The sequence below is a fragment of the Strongylocentrotus purpuratus genome, unplaced genomic scaffold (genome assembly GCF_000002235.5).
Source record: "Strongylocentrotus purpuratus isolate Spur 01 unplaced genomic scaffold, Spur_5.0 spur5_scaffold_8, whole genome shotgun sequence".
NCBI classification, from domain to species: Eukaryota; Metazoa; Echinodermata; class Echinoidea; order Camarodonta; family Strongylocentrotidae; genus Strongylocentrotus; species Strongylocentrotus purpuratus.
Window position 1 is genome coordinate 986,333 of NW_022145614.1, and position 13,550 is coordinate 999,882.

General features: G+C 37.2%; 1 non-coding gene across 4 annotated transcripts in view; it reads left to right on the forward strand.

Annotated features, from left to right (window-relative positions):
* LOC593587 overlaps window positions 1–10,606 on the forward strand; it is a 79,035-nt gene extending 68,429 nt beyond the window's left edge. For 3 of the 4 annotated variants that reach the window (XR_004062344.1, XR_004062346.1, XR_004062345.1), the window contains one exon: window positions 9,815–10,606. This is a non-coding gene — a transcript (uncharacterized LOC593587). Of the gene's footprint in view, window positions 1–3,430; window positions 4,950–9,814 lie in introns of those variants that run through there. The other variant, XR_004062347.1, reaches the window with a different exon arrangement.
* The last annotated feature ends 2,944 nt before the right edge of the window (window positions 10,607–13,550 follow it).

Consider the following 13,550-nt stretch of genomic DNA (forward strand, 5'->3'; position numbering starts at 1 on the left):
TGTTTCAATGCAATGATATAGCTGCTAATTGCCTTGTATTGATTTTTCTTGTATAGCAGGCAAAGCCAATAAGCAAAAGGCTCTCTGTATATGATGGAGTTTTTCTGATAAATATCATATTCCTAGGATCTTACTGTGAAGAGAGACATAATGTTTTATGATAGAAATGGTTGGGAAAGTCGATTTAGAAAAAGAGATCACTTATGTTGCTCACTGCTCATTTATCTAAATGCTTTTCATCTTTATACGTAATGAAAAATAAAGACATAAGGTATGTAGCTCAATTTCATTTCAAACCACATTACTATTTTCAGTAAGTATAGTAAATGAGTTATTAAAATGATATGAATGATCTAATGCGAAGCAGACTGCATTTGTACATAATAATTTGTCTATAAATTGTATGTAATAGCCTAGAAAGATAAGTAATTAGTATCAAGTGACTTCATGTGGTAATTATACTCACATGTAAAATCATTAAGAAATGTTCAATAGCGAAAGGCCATGTTAGCTCCACTTCATAGGCTCAATTTTAAAGATAATTTTTGTATTTTGTTTTGTTTAAACTGATGATGTGAAACAGTCATTGAAGATGACTTTTGATGGGAGACAAAGCTAATTATATAATAATAATAACAATGTTTAGCTTTTATATAGCGCTTAATACAATGTCTCTAAGCGCTTTACAAATATACTGTTACCCCGGTCATTGGATTCAGTGCTTGCCTGCACACACTGTGTGCACAATCTCCACTCCCTGGGGAGCATTCCAGCCAGGCGTTACTTGATGCTCAAAAACTGTTTGACCAATAATGATGGTCGCATCCTACCAGGTACCCATGTAACACCTGGGTGGAGAGTAGCAAGTGCAGGTTAATATCTTTCTATCCAGTTGTCATCTCATTTTGCATACAAAAGTTACTTTTGAATTTCAATTTGAACAGAATTGTCACTCCCAGAAAAAGTGGTACCGGTAGATCTCTCTCTACCAGTGAAAGTACCAGTGCTGCATGGTATAAAGATAGGGTCTGCATGATAAAGACTAAGGTGAGATAGGGGAAAGAACCTGATGTAGTGAGTAGACTGGGTTATGAGCACAGAGGAGTGTGTGTGTGTGTGTGTGTGTATAGAAAGTGTGTGTGTGTGTGTGGATGGTTATCTCTCAATGGCATGTAATGGAGGTTTACCCAACAGTGATGGACAGGCCACTAGGATTCAAGACTTTGTTACCGGTCACTAAACTGTGTGTTGGTGAGTGATGGCATTTGTGGGTTGACTTCAGAAATGTTTTGTCCTATGCATCTGTATATTGCATTATGTTTCTTATCTATACAGTAAAAAGGGAAAAGGAAAAAATAAAGAGGAAAATATTGGTTAGATCAATAAACCACAATATACCTCAGGAATTGTGAGGATATGATTTTCTCCTTAATCAGTTGATGCTCATGTTCTTCTTTCAAGGTAGGCGATGGTCAAATGTAATATTTATTAGACTGATTGATGTGCCTGACAGTAATTAACGCACCTGTTGTGGGAAAACCCTAGATAATGTGTTGTTCTTCCCTGAGACTCAGTTCCCCTTCAGATGACTAATCTATTTGTGTTGAGCTCGTTGGCTTATTTTTCTTGACAATCAGCCAACAAATTCTCATTATCTTTAGCTATATAGTCTCCATTTGTTCTGGGGTATGTCAAATACCTTCTCTTTCCTTTCCCTCTACTGTTTCAGAAGGATAAGAAAATATTTAATTGGTTTGTTTTTCACTTTCATGTTATATTTTCTCAGTTGTTTGAAAAGAGAACAAGAGAGAGAAAGAGAGAGAGTGATGAATGGCAAGGAAGAAAGAGAGAGATAATGGAAATGTGAAATGCTCAAAACAGAAAGGAAAGATAGTTTTACAAAAAGACTAAGGTGAAGAGAGAGATTAGGACATAGAATCACAGATAATCACAATGATATGACGATGATAGTTTTGATCTAGAAATGTAGTTTTGAAGGGTACAAATCTAGCTATTAAAAAAAGAGAAAAACAAATGTAAGAAACATAGAGAGAAGAGAAGCTCAGGAGAGAATGGAAAAGTTGAAGGTCGATATTGCTAAAGATCGGGATTGTTATGATAGTGGATACCTAGGGTCTGATACTCATTACCAGATGCTTGAATCCTGGTCCTAAGTTCCAAAGTCCTTTGACACCTAACTGCATAGATTCCTGCACTTGTTTTGTAATTGTATGAGGGTTTACAGACGGATGCCCATTAGCAGCTAGCCGGGAATGAAACAGGTGTCAGGAAACCAAGGCTTGAGTTGATGGTGTTTACTCTAGCCATTGACTATGACCTCAGCCTGTCCTCAATGCACTAGGCTAGTCTGCTATCTCAGACCTGAGTTACATTCTATATTGTGACCCTGATTTCAGCAAACATTAGGGACCCATACATCTCTATCTATCTCTCTTTCTCCCTCTTTCTCTCTCTCTCTCTCTCTCTCTCTCTCTCTCTCTCTCTCTCTTCTCTCTCTCTCTCTCTCCCTCTTTCTCTCTCTCTCTCCATCTTTCTCTCTAGCTAATGGTCATCATATACCATTACTATGTTCGATATAGTTTTGTTCAGTTTTTATTATTTTCATTTTGCTTACTGGTCCTTGTTGGCTTTTTAATTTTTTTTATTTCCATTAATTTCTATCATATTCTATATTTTTGCATATGTATTATTAACATTGAATGTTCTATATTTTAATTTTTTCTTATGAAGGAAATATATGCAGTGACGTCATAACCTGTTATTTGATATAGTATAATAGGTATAGGCTTCAATAGTGTCTTGGGCACTGTTCCAGACCATGGTCATGTCATGGTCAAGGTAGCGTCATGTCATGCTGGCATTGAAATGCCTGAACTTGAAGACTACTCATCAGCTATGGACAGCAGGGGTAGGTCACATGATCTATGTTATTCTTGAAGTCATGTGATCAAGCTCATGTGCTCAGAATGAGATTGGGCTGGGGGAGGAGGGAAAGGGTTGGGTGATTCTCTCTATCTGGAATAAAAGGAGATAGCAAAATGGTATACATCCAAAATTTTATTCAAAGATAAGTCAAGGTTATTAAGTAGGTCTATTCTGTTCAATGATGACTAAAAACAATACCGGTAGTTGCAATTCACAAGATTTACTCGAAGTTGTAAATAATATATACAAGCATATAAACATACTCTCTTTTAGTGAGCTATACTAATGTCATCACCACCACCACCACCACTACCACCACCATCACAATCACTACCATCATCATCATCATCATCATCCTCATCATTATTACCCTCAATCAATGGCTACTTGTACCTTGTGGAGGGAAGTTTATGACTTTTCAAGATAATCTGTTTGTTAAGATCATTGCCTTGATTTGAAATGATGGATCTTTCTTAAACCTCAGTGTGGGTCCCATGTCTGGCAATCTCTCCTAATCACCTCTCAGCGGCGAGATTGAAAGAAAAGCGACCAATCATCTTAGGCTGGTAGATCACCTCACCCTTGACCTCTTACATTGACCCTTCTCTCTCCCGCCCTGCTGCTGGTGAGTTACTTGGTCGGTCACCATTTTGTAATTGGGCTACCTTGCTCTCATTCCTCAATTTAATGATTGGAGATTGTCTAAGCGTATATATTCCATATGTTGAAGCATACTCATACAGGGATGCTAATTTTTTTATTTTTTTTAAATTATTAGACATTTTAGTGTTATAGGGATGAAAGCTATATCAACAATCAAAACCAATGAATTGTTGACCTTTGTCCTCTAACCCTCTCTCTCACCCTCCAAAATTTAAAATATAAAAATCAAATGAAATGAAATAAAAAATAAAACATAAAAGACAAAGTCCATCAGAATACTACTTGGTCATTTATTATCTTCCTCAACCAATTCCTTAAACGATATGTCTTTAACAATAAGCTTTCTAGGGATTTTGTTCCCTTCTCAAAGACATATTTAATGAATACAATGTACCAACAATACATAATTATCTTGGGATTTGATGACTTACATTTCTACTTTGGTTTACTTTTGAAATTGAAGAAAAAAAATTGTTGTCTTCTCCTGATCTCAACAGAACATACATTGGTTTCACATAGTTTGATGTTTTTTTTTCTTCATTAATTTAAGGGTTTAGTTTATTACTCTAGTTTATGTGAATACCTTTCACGTTATTTCAAGATCAGTCAAAGAAGCATAGACCTATTAGTTGAACTGATAAAATATTAAGTGAAGGGCCTGAGAAAAGCAACCAAGTGAATTTGTCCTGTTGCTAGTAATTAGAATCTAAGCTCAAACCACAAATGCGAGCTTCCCACAGTAGCGTGCCCTGGTCTCTCTTTAGACTCTAGCTGTCAGAATCAGGCAGCAGAGTCTGTGACAATTCTTTCTTCAACTTCCCAAAGTATTTGTCATAATCATTACCATGAAGAGGTTTTCTGACAAAAGAGAGAGGCTGTGTGAGCTGAAAGTGTTGTGAGAAACGAAACCTTGATCTTTGGTGGCCTATCGGTGACCTTAATGTCCTTATGTGAGGTAATGAGTTGCTCACTGACAGTGATTCCTGCTTTGTCTAATTGAATTCAGTTTACAGCCAGAGGAACACTGCTGTGCCCCTCACCATCTACCCAGACAAACTAACTCCTTAGTCTCATTCCATTAGACCCTTCGGTATGACCAGCCACTCATTGAGGAGGGACCTAATAGAGAAATTTATGTTGATAAAAAACAACAGTTTTGAAACTTTTTCTAGCAATTTGAGAGAGCTTCAGATGTTAAGTTTGATACAGTGCCTGTTGTGAAGGATCAGCCCTATACTCTGCAGCTCTGCGACTTGGACTTGCCAATCCAACAATTATGATTTCAAGGCCTAAATAACCAAATAATATCTCAAAAGCTTGATATAAGGAGTGAAACGTACTTCTTCTCAGTATATAATATATCACAAGGGTATAGTTTGCACCTCAATCAGGATTAATACTCATGATAATAGCCTCATATGCTTTCATGTTCACCTCCCACTCCACATTCTCCGCTATTCCTGTTTATTGCAAAACTATCTTTTGTCTTCTCCAATAAAATGCCTTTATATCAACTAACAGATAATTAGGATGATTTTGGTGAAAAAATACATTTCTTCCTTGCATACTAGATGAGGCTATTATTGCAAAATAATGTTGTGCATGAAGTTTGGTAGTACATTTGTTGTTGTTGTTGCAATCTACTTTTAAAATGAGAGTTTTAAGCCAGAGTGGTTTGTTTTGAAACATTTCCTCCTTCTCTTTACCCTTTTCCGTTATCATATATAAATTAGAATAGGAGATCTTTCACTTTACTGCACTGAATGATCTATCATATAAGGTCTGCCTGTAGGCTGTAACATGTTTTCAGTTAGTAGATCTATATCAAGGAATGGTGGTAGTCCAAAGAGGTCTGTGATTACAGACTAGTTATTAATTCCCCCTCTACCTGGGCCTCCTCATCAGACATGAGAAGATATCAAGAGGTAACTCAAAAGATGAGAAATAATAGCTTCACTTTGTGACCAAAAACCTGTCTAGTTACAGCTAATATTCACTGTGTCAAAGCGTAGACTGGTCCTGGTTTGGACCCACTGATTGTTGTCTGATTCTCGGGACTTTCGGTTTGTATGGTGGTGGTGAAGTGACACAGCCTTTCATAATTATATCCCCATTTCTAAAGTAATAGAGCCCCAAAACACAAAAACACTTGGCTGGGACTTTATATGATTCTATGGAAAAGACAGATGAAATTAGACACGTATGCAAAAAGAAAGTTTGCCCCTGTTAGCCACCATCTTGGGTTGTGAGGATTATCAGAGGTTTGGAGTGGGGTGTGGATTAGCTATAAATGCTCGGAATGGGAGCAGTTAATCTGATGATTTTAGACAGCTGAACAGAGTATTCCTTGTACTCTTCCTTCCTCTTTTTCCATCGTTACATCCCCCTCTCTCTCCCCCTCTCTCCCCCTCTCTCCCCTCTCTCTTCCTCTGTCTCTCTCATGTCATCTCCTTCTGTCTAAATGTGATATAGCCATAAATATCAAGCCTTCATCAGGAGCACACATACCAGAACGGAACAATCTCCCTGCTTGAGAAATAATTGGCATTTCAGAGTAATGAACTTGATGAAGCAAATGTGGCTGCCTGCCTTCAGCGTCATTATTTGCTCTGTACATTCTAATGATAGCAGGGATTACTCAATTCTAGTTTCATGTCGGGATATCAGAGTTGCTTTAAGAGCTCTCGAGGCCTGCGTTCACAACTTTTAACTAATTAAGAGCGCTTTTAAATGGGTTTTATCATTAGTATCATTTTCCCCAAAATGCATCGCCAATTAGAGATGAGGCCATAAAAATATAATTACTCTGTTTGTGCTTTAAATACAATTTTACCTGTGCAATTAAGCTAGATAGATTGGAAGCCTTCCACATGGCCAGGTTTTAATGATGGGAACAAATCAAACTGAGGCTGAATAACCAATCCAACATGACTGACCAGAGCTGTATGGGAGAGAGAGAGAGAGACACCAAGCATGAGAAAGTTTATTGAAAGACAATATAGATGTCCATGTTAGACCAGGAATAGAGTGGGGTTGAGTTTGGTTGCCATGGGCCCCCTAGCCTAATTAGCCCCTGACCCCAATGGTTCTGTCACTGCCAAGACTGTGGGGTCTAATCACCGCCAGATGGGGCACACTTCATCAAGAAACAACCAAGAGCTGGGTAGAAAGAGATAGAAGAGAGAGAGAGAGAGAGAGAGAGAGAGAGAGAGAGAGAGAGAGAGAGAGAAGGAACCCATGTAAGCTAATCAACCTCATCTTTGGCCCAGCTTCTTGAGGTCAGGCGGGGTCACGCTCCTCCATTATTTATACAATCCAGAGAGGAATTTAGGAGGTAGCGGCTCTTGATTGGATTCTGGTACATTTCTCCTTGTCAGATAACGCATAAACAATCCATACACACCACCATATATTCCCATACATTACAATTCCTTCTCTTGTTTCCCCCATTTTTTCCCTCCCTGTTTTCATAACTAGGCTTTTCTTTCAGGTCTCTCCCTCGTTCTCTTTTTCCTATCACAACTCTGAGACAAACAAAAAAAGTTAATCACTTGGTGCCCCTGGCCCTGTAATCTGCGGGTCCTTTCATAGTCCGCATAGAGTTACACATATTTCTGTCTGGTTTAATTTATCATGCATGGACCCTGTTTGTATAGAACCATGTCTGAATAGGTAAATGGGTAGCCTACAAAAGGGTGCAGTAGTCACCCTTTAATGCCTTGCACCACTATTATGACTTGCAGTCGTCAGCAGATAATGGTGTAAATCAAAAGATACCATTAGACCAATGGAAGATCTGCTCAAACTTAATGACTTGTGCTTAAAGATTCCATTGTCTCCATGCTGAGGCAGCCCATTCCTCGTTAACAAACATTCCCATTAAACTGCTCTTATACTTTCTGATTGTGATTAGGATAAACTTTATTCTCTTCTTACAAACTAAATGAGTTGTTAGTCTGCTGCTAAAGAGGCCCTTGTGTAACTATTATTATTTTTCTAGCTCATAATTTCTACTGGAATGAGTGGTCTGCTATAGTGTCGGTACTGTTGTATCTGAATCTAATTCCAATGTTTCTTCATTAACTTCTTCTTGTTAATTGTCAAGTGTCCCTCCAGAAACGTGTGGTTACAAAATCCTTATATCTATTGTAACTGTTTAAATACATTTGACTCTGGTTTGAATATTAATAAGTTTGAAAGTAATGATCAAGTATGTGTTTTGTCTGAGTAAAGATATGCAAAATGATCCCTTTACCAGCTTATAGAAGCCAATACACCATTGTTAAAATGTGCACCATCTCCCTTTTCATGAATTGCATCCTTCCTCAGTGGGATGGAGTCACATGCCATATGATGATGCTCATTCTCACCATCTTGGGACAGCCCTCTCCAAACTACTTCATGAAAGAAGAATCATAGGATAGATGAGAAAGTTGGTAATTGATTGCGCTTGCTTGTACTGGGCTTCAGATCAGCAAACTTGTGGCCTGCTTCTTCTTTCAAGGTCACCTTAAGGTCATGGTTTATTTAGTTTTGCCTGCAGTGCACCAGAAAATGATTTGAGATCAGCTAGACAAAGAATCTTTGCTCTGAAGCTGTTTTAGCAAGAAACCACAGAAGTGATTATCTCTCACGTTTCCATTCTCTCTCCTGAGTTATTCTCTCTTCCTCCTTTCATCTCCATACGCACTGCCTTCCTTTTTGAGACCCCCTTCCCATCTCTTCCCTTTTGAAACCCCTTCCCCTTCTCTTCTTCATTTCTAATTATCTTTCATGAGAGGGAAAAAAAGGTGAATGATTGGATGATTTTTTACTTCATTTTCAGTCTTTCTTTTTTGTTACATTCCTATTACATTTTTATCCAGAGCTGGTTATATTTTAAATAAAATAACATTGATAGTGATGATAATGCTAATGGTGGTGGTGGTGGTGGTGGTGGTGGTGGTGGGTGGTGGTGGTGGTGGTGGTGGTGGTGGTGGGTGGTGGTGGTGGTGGGTGGTGGTGGTGGTGGTGGTGGTGGTGGTGGTGGTGGTGGTGGTGGTGGTGGTGGTGGTGGTGGTGGTGGTGGTGGTGGTGGTGGTGGTGGTGGTGGTGGTGGTGGTGGTAATGGGGGTGGGGGGGGGGGAGTGGAAGTGAAGTGTTGGTGATGATGAAACAAGCAAATGTAGGATGAATACATTGAATATATATCACTTCATAAGAATACTATTAATATGATAGAGATGATAGTGATTTATGTTCAATCTGATTATCTGTATCGTTCTTGATTGTTTGATTGTTGGGCCTACCTAGAAATGCAACACAACTTTTAAACAGTTATTAGACAAGTTTCTCAACAGCAAGGTTCTCTGGAAAGAGTCTCACTTGACTTTTAGTGATAAAACATTGACAGGAAATTATTTGATCTGCCGGTATATTTCTAGTTAAAATTGAAGTCGCGTGTTGAATTAAAAAAAAAAACATGTTGAAGTTTTTAGTAATTGGAACTTCTGATATTTTATGTGATTTCCTTGATAATTTCTTTGTATGCTCTTTGAGAGAAGGAAGACATTAAAAGATGGAGTATGCTTGTGGGTAATTAATACCAGCTGTGTTGCCAACTTAGTGATGGCATCAGCGGTCTTAATAAGCTTCCCGTGGGAGTGAAATCTGAGAGATGGAATGTCCGCGTAATATCCATTTTGGTCCCTCATGTCATCTTTTATAGTTGTCAGAAGCTGGGATGAGATGGAGGGAGTGAAGGGGGCCATTCTTTGAGCTAGATGTCAGAATAATACTTACAGATCACTGGTGCTAAAAGTTCTTGATTGACCGTGAGAAGACAAGAAAGAAGAAATGAAAGCACTGATTGTGATAAAAGAGACAAATGAAGGAAAGGAAAGGAACCTGATGAAATTTCTTCTAAAATAAACATTTTGATACCTGAGTAATTGATTGACCAGTTAAATTCAGATAACCTTTTAAAAGAAAGTCATATGCCATCTAAATGAATTAAAGAGGATTTATATCTAAAAACGAAATGTTTTCTCCTTATCAGTCAACATTAATTTGTATTTCTTTTAATTTGTATTAGTTGAAGATTTTGTATAACAGGAAAGCTTTATAAATTGATATTCTTTAATTTTTGTTATAAAGATCATTCAAAAGTTCACACATTTTGAATACATTGTATAATGTTATATTTCTTAATTTGTTGTTCTTTCAGACCTTACTGCAATACCAGCAAGTTATTATTCCTTCTGCTTTAGAGGGACCATGATATACAAGGTAAATATCTAAAACAGTTTTTTTTTATATTCTTAAGGAAGATATGGTTTTTATTTCGCTTTTTCAATCACTTGGCTGCTTTCATAGTGGTGTTCACATCTAAATTAGGAGGTTTCCATGTGGAGTGTGGACTAAGGCCTGGTTTAGTTCATCATAGAACTATAAGGCTATGCTTTTGTCCTGCTATCTGGTGGTACCCAAGCATCTGTAGAAACTTTTATTGATGGACTTACCTCCAAATATTGCATGTGATATTAACACATGATCAGTGGAATGCTCTATTAGAGGATAAGGTTGTATTCCTTACTTGATCCTTACTCAAATGGTGTTTTTTTTGCTGCACACAGACTGATGTGACCTGTTTCTTTGAACTAAATCATTTTCTGTGGTGATTTTCCTCTTGTAATGTCCTCTTTTTGCAGTATTTCTTGATTATGGCAGAATATAATGTAATATTCATAAATGTGGATTCTTTTCTACTGTCATTTCAACTTAAAAGATGAGTGGATATAATGCTTAAGGATTCTTTTTACCTGTTTTCAGTTGGCGATGGATAACCCATTCAAGGAATAGAAATTGGATTACTCAAAATCATAATTCTCTCTCTCTCTCTCTCTCTCTCTCTCTCTCTCTCTGGTTGCATCTCTTTCTATCTTGTTCCATCCCCATCGTCCATTTCTTATACAGCTTTACTATGAAAATGAACTGACTTGAGATATTTAGCAACAAAGAAAATGCAAATATAAAGTGATCTCCATGAATTGATTCTCTTATGTATAGAATTAACCTTTTTTCTCTTTTCTAAGAAATGCCTCTTACCTGAGAGGCTGTTTGTGCTTCATACTTTGCAAAGAAAATCAATAAGAAGAGCATTCTACATAAAATTTATACTAGTCCCATGTATTCAGTTTCATGAAGGATTTGTTGTGCTCTCGATTATCCATCCAAATCTGCCTGAGATTTTGTATCTGGTCTTGCAGCTGCCCTGCCGCAAAATGTGTGCTACTTGCAACATGAACTTAGGACCCGCTCAGATTAATTTATTGATCTCTGCGCGCTCCTTTATTCATAATTCAGAGGGAAAATTCATGGGTCGAATGCATCTCAGTCACGTCGTGGAATAAATCCTTTTTATGTGCATGATAGAAACCAGACAAGAATCTCCTCCCATGATCTTAGTATTGATGTTGGATGTAAGTTAGCCAGTGAGATTTTAGATGTAGGACTACCAGTAATCCTGTGTCTCTTTGTTCAAATTCTGCTTATTTTAGTGATGTAATTTAAGGAGGATCTTTTCACCTGGATGTCTTTGATCAAAACAAGAAACAGAACGATTTGAAAAATGAAATTTTTGATTATTTCTCCAATACTCATATACATGTACATGTATATACTAGTACTGATTGCACTACAGAATTATCAAGCTGAAAAAGGGCAGATGAAACAAGTAGGAAGGAAATGGAGCATTTTAATTGGTTTATGTGATCCTGTTTGGGAAGAGACTCTGATTTGAATGAAAGATACAGGTTGAGCTAGTTTTAATGACAGAAGTCATTAGGGTCTAATCACTAGGAATATAATCTAATTCTAATTCTTTGTTGTACACATAGAAGAAGGTTCCCTGCTAATGTAGTTCCCTAAATAATGAAGCATTCATTATTAAAATTCCAATTACATTCAGCATGCATCGCAATCATTGAAACATTTGTGCCTCATTATGTTCGTCAATTACCTCTCTCCCTTTCTTCTCACCAAATGCAATAAACATTAGGGCAACATTCGAGCCATCATCAGCGTTAATTAGACGGAACTCGTTAGCAGACAGTGGCAGCTGCTAATCTCCAAGACAATTATTTCCCCCCTGGTTTATATTCCTTAAGCAGGGCTGAATGGGACGCACATTGTATGTTAAGATGGAAGAATTAAAGTGTCTAATATGATTAGTGTGCTCTGTGTAATGTGCCATATTGATAATGTTCCTTCCCCTCCTACCTAGCATGAGAGAGAGAGGGTGACTTGGGACAATGTCTAATCTTGTTGGATCTTCATGTCTAGCAAAAGATGCTCTCATTCTGCTCATTTCAAGAAAATTGATATCACATGAAAGATATAGAGGATCGTTTCACTTAACGGAGATAAATACACTCATACTGTAGGTTCACTTCTTATTAAGTTCAGCAAGTATAGAGGATATTCAGCTACAGAAAAAAGCTTGATATTATGTGCCTCTAAAATTTAATTATTAAATGGAAAGAGAATCTATTCGGGTGTGAAATGTTGCTCTTAAAGTGAGAAATTTAGGGTTTATAAAGCATTCAGAATATCCTCCATCTCTATTTTATGAATAAGTCTACCTTCAATTACATCAATTTGTTAAAACTGTCATATCCACTTTGTAAAAATTATACATGTTATTTTTGACGTGCCTAAAATATCTGAAATATATATTTCATAGGGCATTGATAGCATGATCAGAATGCAGGAAACAAATTTGCTGTCATAAAAATGAATTTCGGTTTACAAATGGAGAATCAGTCATTAATAATTGTAAACTGCACACACATTGGCATGCATGCATTCATACACAGCTGAGCATGGAATGCAAATCTATGCAGAGAAATAATTCCCTTTCTAATTCAAGCGTCTGATGAAGCACCCGTCGCCTAGTTCAAATTCGTAAGTTAATTATGCAGATGATGACGCTGTGTTTATATGAAGCAGTTAATCAACTAAAGTGGTGTTAGGACGATGCGCAAGTGACAAGCGTGAAATTAATCGCTGCATGCACTCATGTTGTTGTAAGGAAAGGGGGATGGGGGTGAAGGAAGGTGGGGGTATGACATGAAAATGAGGGTGGGGTCATGAGGTATTGACCAGTGTCATGTGAGATTTACCTAGACAGAGCAGGGGTGTGAAAACATTAACTCAGGTGATAGCACAGGTAGGATAGCAGGACAAACCGAGCAAAGCATTCTATATTCATTATTCAATCCCAACATACAAATGTTTTGTTAGTACAATCGTTACTGTCTCAAATTGTAAAAATTTGAGATCAATACTTCATTATTTATAAATGTTAAAGTTTCTTCATTTTGGGGGAAGTTAGGAAATGTGCAACATATGAGAAAAGTAAAGGTTTTGACAGCCGTTTTTAAATATTTTGCATACCATCTGAACTTGAACAACAGAAAAATTTGAAGTTCATAAATTTCAATTTTTACTATACAATGTGTTCAACTTGTATAAAGCAACACATTTTTCTGCCAGTAACATCATTCCAAATCATAAGAATTTAGGCAGTAGTTTGTTATGAGTGGTCATTGATAATAGGTAGTGAGCCTTGTATATGAACCTCATCCACCCCCTCTCGTATCAGAATTACTTGGAAATACACAAGCTCTGTTTTTTCCATTATTATTCTTAATATTTCACGGGGCCTGGATGTGTTGACATTTAATTTGTGATTGCTATTTATAATCCCTTGACTATACACTATGGATGAATCTCAAATGAACAATGTAGAATTAGCATTGCATCAAGGCTTCACCCTCCCTCTCTAGCTCTCATTCAGAAGGTGTTATCTAATTAGAATTAGTTGCAATGCACCAATCTACCAATGCTTGTAATTGTAATTTCTGCAATATCTTTTTCCTAGGTGATATTTGAAGCCATGA